Source organism: Petaurus breviceps, unplaced genomic scaffold (genome assembly GCF_028583685.1).
Source record: "Petaurus breviceps papuanus isolate PSGF00001 unplaced genomic scaffold, PetGlider_PUasm1.0 174, whole genome shotgun sequence".
In the NCBI taxonomy this organism is placed as follows: Eukaryota; Metazoa; Chordata; class Mammalia; order Diprotodontia; family Petauridae; genus Petaurus; species Petaurus breviceps.
Window position 1 is genome coordinate 65,126,817 of NW_027185761.1, and position 6,210 is coordinate 65,133,026.

Below are 6,210 nucleotides of genomic sequence, written 5' to 3' on the forward strand. Positions count from 1 at the left end.
CAGAAGGAGCCGCGCTGGACAGACGGACAGACGCACGGCTGGAGGGCCGGCTCGACGGGCGGGCGGCAGCGAGGAGCCGAGGCTCTCCCGCGCCCGCGCCCGTGCCCGTGCCGTGCCCCGCCCCGTCGCCGCGCCCCGCCCCACGGCTCCCCTGCCCGCCCGCCCACCCACCCGCGGCTCTGCAGCCGCCGCACGGCACGGGCGCTCACGCTAGCTGAGCTCCGGCTGCCCCGCGTTCGCCTGGCCAGCCCCAGCCCTGCGCTCCCCTGCCCCACGCTCGCCTGGGCTGCCCTCGCCCCCCGGCCCCTTCCTCCCCTGCCTGGGCAGCGGCTGGGCACCGCGATGCCCGCAGGACCCGCGCGGGACGCCCGACGCCGGCGGTGATGGGGCAGGTGAGGAGCCCGGCCCTCCTGGCCCCCGGGTGTGGGGAGCCGGCGGCATGGGGGGAGGGTGGGGGGAAGCCGGGCCGGTTCCCGAGGGACGCGCAGGTGTCGCTCCGGCTCCTGGCGGGGGGCACTGCAGTGCGTTTGCGGGCTGCCGGCCCGCCGGGTGGAGAAGGCAGCTGGAAAGCCGGCCACGTTTGGGCGTGGGGGTGGGGGCGGGTGGCGGCTGGGCATTGATTTATGAAAGCGGCGGCTGGGGATTGGAACAAGTGCACACCTTCTTCCAGGCGGACTGCCCCTCCCTCAGTCCCTTCATTCCTCCTTTGCTTCCAACATCCCTTCATTCCTCCCTTCATCCCTCCTTTCTCCTCTTCATTCCCCTTTCCTCCCAGTGTCCCTCCTTTGCTTCCTCTGTCTCCTCCTTGCTTCTTCCATCTCTCCTTTTCCATCTCTATTCTTCCTTTCCCCCTCCATCCTTCCTTTTCTCCCGCCATCCATCCTTTCCTTCTTCCATCCTTCCTTTTCTCCTTCCATCCCTCCTTTATCCCCTCTATCCCTCCTTTCTCTGTTCGATCCTTCCTTTTTCCTCTCCATCCTTCCTCTGTTCCCTCTATCAGTGCTCGACCCTCCCTCTCTCTCATCTCTCCTCAGCCTGCTGGCGCCCCTGCCTGCGGTGTCTCTCCCTCCCCCACCCCCAGGACAGCCCCCCACGCCGGCTGCCTGGCCTCTCCATCCTTCTCTGCCTCCGGGCGTTTCCCCCCAACACGCTTTCCCCCCCTCCCTCTCCTCCCCCTCCCTCTCTTCTCTTTCTCTCTGAGTCCGGCTCGGGCGTGGGCAAGGGGCTGGGGGCTAAGCAAGGCAGCAGCACAGAGTGGAGACTTGGCCCCTGAATGCCTCGGACACTGGCACGCTAGGAGCAGCGATCAGGAAGGTCCGTGGGGCTGGGGCGGTACCTGCCAGTGAAAACCCGGGGGCCCGGCCAGATGACCGATTTCCTGGAGGTGGGGGTGGGTGGGTGGCGGGATAGGACGGACGGAAACCTCCAGACCTGAGGGCCTGGTGGGCGCTTTGTTACCCAAGCCAAGGGATCCGATGGATGCTGAGTACATTTGGGGGGCTCTCTGGGGGCTCAGGTAGTGTCACTGAAGAGGACAGGAGGCCCCTCCTGGGGAGATGAGCGCTTGAGGGTCTCTCTCTCCTTTGCCTCTGGCCAGGAGGGGATCGATTTTGGGGCGGCCACTAGCACAGCCCTTTGATGCTTGTGGGGCATCTGCTCCCTGAGCCGCGGGCGAATGGACAGCTCCCTCGGTGACTGACAAGCGCACCTGCCACTGACGTGGGCCGGGAGAGCCCTCCTGGGGAGCCCCAAGTAGCCAATCCAGGCAGCCGAGAGGAGGGCCCCACCTACTTGTCACGGTCAGTTTCCTGGTTGGCTTTGGGAATCAGCGGTTGGACTTAACCATTGGTTTGCACCAGCCGCGGGTCTCCCTCCTGCTTTCTCTGCGGGACCAGAGAGCAGACGGGGAAATTCTACCCTTCGGGCGTGCACTGGAAGCTAGCAGGGTTTGGCTGCTCTTACCTTTAATTAATCTTGCTGCTTGGGGATTCCTGGACCAAAGGCTTTTAAATGACTTTAAAAGTGTCCTTTGGAAAGTGAATTCAATAGGTGGAAAGGGTCAGTTCACAAAAGGGCTTTGGTGCATCTTTGCAAGGGGCACTGTTAGTGATCTGAGGGCTAGAAACAGGGCGTGGCACACTCCTCCCCAGCCTGGCACTCTGGTTAGCTGTTACTGTAAGGGCACACTGAGTCTCGGGGTAGCTGCACCCCCTGGGTTACATCAGCATTCGTATTGAGAGGGTGGTCTTCAAAGGAGGCAGGTTTGGACAGTGCTTAATTGGACTACACCAGGGACATCTGAGTGTGTGGGGGGGTGGTCTGATCATTTTGGAAGTATGGACTTGAAGGGGTGAGCTTTTGGAAGCCATTCCTGCTTATCTCTGTTCTGTTTTGATGGATGTCATTTTGGAGGGGGTGGTAGAGAAGTCTCTGAAATCGCCTTCATATCAGATGGCTGTCTGGAGGGAAGGACGAAAGTGCTACACTTGTCCTAGGAGGGCCATTTTAACTGTCTACTTTGGGAAAATTACCCATCCCCCAGGGTTAAAAGATTTGAATGAGGATTCCTTATACCACCAACCAGCAAACACTTATTAAGTACCTACTGTGTTCTCAGCACGAAAGTGAAACAGTCCCTGCCTCCCATTTTTGGTGGGTGTCAGAGACATCCTGTGCTAGGAAAGCTCTTCATCTCCCTTGGCAGCATGTTCCTGATTTTTGGACAGCTCCCCTTTTAAGGAAATGTTTCCTTTCGGGAACCACACCTGTTTTCTCCCCTAGGCTCCCAGCTATGGAGATGAGCTGAACTGGTAGATGCCAGTACAAGTCCCTTCCACATGGCAGTTCTTCCAACGTTCCTTCACGTGATTCTCATGGCAGAAAGTGTTTGAATGCCCTTATGGCCCTAGTCACCCCCTTCTGGATGTGCTCTGGCCCATCAGTGTCCTTCCTAAAAGGAGGCATCCTGACTGGCCATGTGGGCCAAATGTGGTCTGACTGGGGTGGAGATAAGTGGGCTAGCAGCTTGCCCCTTCAACAATGTAAGGACAAAGATTAGAAGGAATAGGCCCAGACCTCCAGGAGCTTACATTCCAAAGGTTGCAAGCCTCATTCTGGGGAGAATGGGAGTTGCTTGAGGGTAGGGGCCATGTCTTTGCCTTTCTTTGGATCTTCAGTGATTAGGGCTGTGCTAGGCGCACAGTAGGTCCTTACTAAATGCTTATGGGCTGACTGACTGCTTTTGTTCATGCTGCATAGGCTTTCGGGCTGCCTGCTGTACTACTCACTAACACTGCAGCTCACTGCAAATCCTAGGTCTTTTTTTAATATCAACTGTTGTCTGATGACATCTGACATTTGTATGGCCTTTGAAGGGTTACAAAGTACCTTCCTCCCAATAACGCTGTGAACTTGGGAATGGCAGTATTATTCCTATTTTTACAATTGAGGAAATTGAGCCTCTTTGAGATTAGAGTGATGTGTTCAGGGTCTTAGATCAAATAAGGCTGAGAGCTGGACACCAAGACAAGCCCCGTGTATTTCCATAATTCTGGGCTTATCTCATGCAGCTGATTTTTTTCACCCAAATATAAAACTTTACATGTATCCCTTTTAAAATTTGATTTATTTTTGCCAGATTTTATCCCGTTGATCTGGACTGCATAGGTGTCCAAAGGTTTGGTATATTTGAGACAAGTGACTTTTACTTAGGCAAGGTTTTCACTGGGGAAGGTCAAGAGTTGAAAAGACTTTGCACATCTCTTTATTTCTCATCCTTTCCTAAATTCCACAGAGACATTTAACAATTCAGTGAGGTGTTACCTGGTCTACTCTAAATCGACATGGAGGACCAGGCAGTTAGGGACCAGTCTGCTTGCTTACTTTGTGTTTCCAGTTCATGGAAACAATCTCTGTTACAGTGACAGCCAGGCTGGCAAGCTAGATCCAATATGAGGAAGGAAGGAGGGAGGGGGGAAGTGGTTTGGAGCTATGATTTCAGTGGTATAAGGAATGAGGAAGCATACAGTCTTAGTTGTCAGACTGAGAGGTTATGTTCCCAATGGTCACATGGCCAATGTGTGTCCAGAGCTAACAGCTGGATGCAGGTCTTCCTGATTCTGAGGTTTGACTGTCTGTCCCTTACAAGACCGCTTGTCTTGGAATTTGAAATAGAAACTTGGCTCTGGAAGGGAGCTTAGAGAACATTTAGTCCCACCTTGTCTTCATGTTGATGTGAAAACAGGCTCTAAGAGGGGAAATGACTTTCCCAGGGTACTGTAAGCTCTCTGAGGAGAAACAGTTTGATTTCCATCTACTCCAGTGAGTTTTGTATTACATATGCCCTGTCCATGATGCCTGTGGAATTGAGTTGCCTAAGGTGTGCAGCTAGTTAGTGACAGAGTGGAGATGAGAGACTGCATCTCTTCAATTCCTAGCTGAGGGCCATTTCCACTGTTTTGAAGCAAGAGAAATCTTTTTGAAGAGAACTCTCTGGAGTCAAGTTGTGATTATAAACCCTTAATGTCTGCTACAAAGGGAAGACTTGGGGCAGTTCCCAGGGGGCATCCAGGTGTGATTTCTGTGTAATCTTTGTCTTCTTCACCTGATCTCTGAACCAAGTATTGAGGTTCAAAGTCTCCTCCTTTCAAGGCAGAGAGTCTGGAGGACATGTGTCATTGGACTAAGCAACCCTTAAGGGATACCGAGGCCTAGAAGGTGAAAGGGGTCAGTACAGGGGGCAGAACTCTAGAGTTGGTAGGGATTTCAGAGGAATTTTAGTCCACCTCTCTCATGATGCTAAGCTCTGGGGAAGTGCATGGAAAAAGAAAGCAGCAATCTCTACTTGAAAGGATGGAACTGAGTCCTAGAGTCATGAAATGACTTGCCCAAGGTCACCTAGGCAATAAGTAGTCCTCAGATTCCACAGTCAGGGAACAGAGTTCAGCAGGCCTTCCCTGGCAGATCACTGTCTTTCTTTCAGAAGTGTTAGAATTCCATTTAATTCAGTAGGCATTTATCCAGAATATCCTAGGCACTGTGGAGGCTCTGAAGACAAAGAAATAAAATTAAAAAACAGCTCTTAGGCCCTAAAGAATTTACATCCTCTTGATTTCGTAAGGAACACATACATGCACACACATATACATGTATACATATATACTCATGTACATATATAACACATATGCATGTGTGTATAATGCACTCATTCAACCCTTACCAATACAATGTATCGATTAGGCATAGCTCTAGAGCTGGAAAGAATCTCAGTAATAACCCAGGTAAACTGCCCAATTTTACAGATGAGGAGACTGAGGGAACAAAAGGGACTTCTTGTCAGTGGCAGAGCCAGGATGGTTTTCTGGGTCCAAATCCAGTGCTCCTTCTACAATGCCACAGTTAGTTAGCCCTTCTAAACTTTCTGGAGCTGACCATTTGGTGAAGCTCCTCACTTTGTAGGCATTGATAATTACTCATGGTTTTCCTTTGTCGGGGAACTTGGAAAAGGCAACAAAGAGGGTGAGAGTAAGGGAGGCAAACCCTTTGTTGCTGCTGACATCGGTCCTAATCACAGCAAAAAAAGTCTCCAGCTCAGTGTCCTCCTGGACTCCTCCCTCTGCACATTCTATCAGTTACCCAGATCTTGTAGTTTCTGTCTTGCCATCTCTTGCTTGTGTCCTCTTCTCTCCATTCCTGAAGAGACCACCCTCCTTCTGCCTTTGTCTCCTCAGAAGAGTCTTCTGACTGGTCTTAAGTCCTCCTGCTCCAGTGTAGCCTGAGCTCTGGCAACATTGCCTCCCCATTCAGTATTGTTGGGAGACTCTGTAGAAGTCCTCTGTTCGGCATTTAAAACTCTCCACCATGTGGCCTCTTTCAACTTTCTAGTCTCCTTACACATTGCTCCCTTTCATACACGCTGGAATCCAACCCTTCTTTGCATGTTCCTTGAATGTGACCTCCATCTACCATCTCTTTGTCCTTGTACTGGTTGTGCCCATGCTTGGTATGTACCTCCTTATCTCTAATTCTGAGAATCATTGACTTCCAAGACTCAACTCAAATGACATTTTCTTCTTTTTTTTTTTTATTAAGCAATCGGGGTTAAGTAACTTGCTCAAGGTTACACGACCAGTTATTTCTGTGTGTGGCGCTAAGTATCAGAGCCCAGATTCGATCCCAGGTCATCCCGACTCTGGGGCTGGTGCTCTTACT

At 51.9% G+C, this 6,210-nt stretch overlaps 1 protein-coding gene across 1 annotated transcript in view; it reads left to right on the top strand.

The window, feature by feature from the left end:
• Positions 1–245: 245 nt before the first annotated feature.
• The window catches only part of ERC2 (ELKS/RAB6-interacting/CAST family member 2), a 1,053,591-nt gene continuing 1,047,626 nt past the window's right edge, over positions 246–6,210 (top strand). Inside the window, exon 1 of the mRNA XM_069084575.1 lies at positions 246–392. The gene's annotated coding sequence lies outside the window, so the exon portion shown is untranslated. The remainder of the gene's footprint in view (positions 393–6,210) is intronic.